Genomic DNA, 2,060 nt, shown 5'->3' with positions numbered 1-2,060 from the left:
GTACTCAAAATATCAACATTGATTTTTGGAAGTCCGGAACCTAAAGTACATAACCTCTCTTTAATCTACATATCAGAATATTAGCAAACCGAGCAGTACTAAACCATAAATTTTCACTTGACAAAAGATGATTATAAACAGTGGATACCCAAAACCAGGTAAGAGCATTATCAGCTACATGATACCTTCTTCTGCTTTCTGCAGTTTATCCCTACTTCATCAAAACCACTGTACCTGAACTATACACATCACATTGGTTCCCTTACAAAAGTACCTTACTTCTTGAACAATTTTATGTAATACAATTAGCTTTTATAAAAGAAATAAGAGAAGAGTGCTTATTTTCCTATTCTCTGCCCCTCCAAATCGTTCCTCCACATGGGAGAAAAAGGAACTGATCTAATTGATTCATCCGAGGAGTTGAGCACACTCCACTCAGGCCCTCTGGATTCCGAAAGATATAACTGCCCACTCAGAGGGTACATCTGATCTGCAACACATGTATTAACCTCAGCTGGCAAAACATGTGAAAAAAACTTCTAACATAAAAGAGAAAGCATAATAACAACAGGAAAGAATCCAGAAAAAATAAAAATGCAAGGAAAAGAAGAAAAATATCTTTAAAAACTAAAATTAATATCCGTAGACAACAAAAGATTTGCAACTAAAACAGTAACAAAGTGTATATTAACAAGGAAAAGCATTGAGAGAACAATAAAGAGTTTTTGGAAGTTAAAAATAAGATAGCAGAAATACAAAATTCTATAAAAGAGCTGAAAGATAGTTAATGAATGCTCCCAACAAAAATAAAGAGAAGAAAAAGAAAAAAGAAAAATAAATCAGAAGACTAGCAATCTAGGAAGACAAACATCCTAAAAATGAGAAGTCCAGAAAGAGAGAACTAAGAAAATGGAAGAGAAAAACACTGAGTGTCCCACAAAAAGGATACCAAAAAAGACCCATACTAAGGCACATATGTCTTGAAATTTCAATATGCCGAAAATATAGGGAAGATTTGAACTAAAAGTGTCTATCGAGAAAAGCAGCATCAGGCTTCTCAGTAACAACACTAGGAAAAAAATGGAATAATGCCTTTAAAATTCTAGATCAAAATTATTCGTAACCCAAAATCATTAGCAAGCCAGATTAACACTCAAATGTGGGTGTAGAATAAAGATATTTTTATATATGCAAGGTTTCAAAAATGTTTTCTCCCATAAATCCATTATCAGAAAGCCACTGAAAAATGTATTCTTCTAAACGAGGGAGTGAAAACAGGGGGAGGCGTGAGTAGCAGGGAAACCAAGACAGAAGGAGGCAAAGGGAATTCCCAGAATGACAGCCAAATGCTGCTCGAAGTTAAGCAGGAGGACTGAAGCCTCCCCAACAGGCGTTTCTAAGGAAAGAAAAAATGAAATTGATACAAATATTAAAGCATTTGAACACACTGCATAAGGATTTGTACCTCTCTTGGGAATGTGGGAATAAAATATCAGTATACATAAAGAAAATCAGACAATCGAAAAATGAAGTAACTATTAACTTCAGGGAAAAACAAAAAAGTACAAGAAAGAAAATGCAATTACAATTCTATTTTCACCATTAAATGGCAAACAAAATAATTTAAACACTGATTTAGTCCTAAACCTGAGAAGATACTATACTGAAAATAAAACCTTCATATTTTCTAGGAGACAATATCTAAAACATAAAATCAGAAATAGAACAAACTTTCTTTCAAGAGCCTCCTCATGCTCAGAATCACATACTTTCCTTGATTTTTGTTCCTTCTCTTTCATACTCTTAGGAGCTCACTAAAATCATTAAATCTCTTTTACATAATTCAGTGTCGAAATATGCAAGTGAATATGAGAAAAAAATCTCAAGTATTTTAAAATTACTGCCTCTGAAAAGAGGGATCAGGCAGGAGGGTACTGATTTGCCACAGCTTAACAGAAATATTTGACTTTTTAAACCATATGCATAAATTACTTTGATAAAAATTTAGAATTCATATTTTATATGAATAAAATATAGCCTACTTTTTCAAATCCCAGATA

At 33.0% G+C, this 2,060-nt stretch overlaps 1 protein-coding gene across 1 annotated transcript in view; it reads right to left on the bottom strand.

The window, feature by feature from the left end:
• The window catches only part of BMP2K (BMP2 inducible kinase), a 100,214-nt gene that overhangs the window by 43,987 nt on the left and 54,167 nt on the right, over positions 1–2,060 (bottom strand). The gene's annotated exons all lie outside the window — the stretch shown is intronic.

The sequence above is a fragment of the Propithecus coquereli genome, unplaced genomic scaffold (genome assembly GCF_000956105.1).
Source record: "Propithecus coquereli isolate 6110/MARCELLA unplaced genomic scaffold, Pcoq_1.0 Scaffold433, whole genome shotgun sequence".
NCBI lineage: Eukaryota > Metazoa > Chordata > Mammalia > Primates > Indriidae > Propithecus > Propithecus coquereli.
The sequence above is the reverse complement of the archived record's forward strand: the minus strand, read 5'-3'. Positions and strand labels throughout refer to the sequence as shown.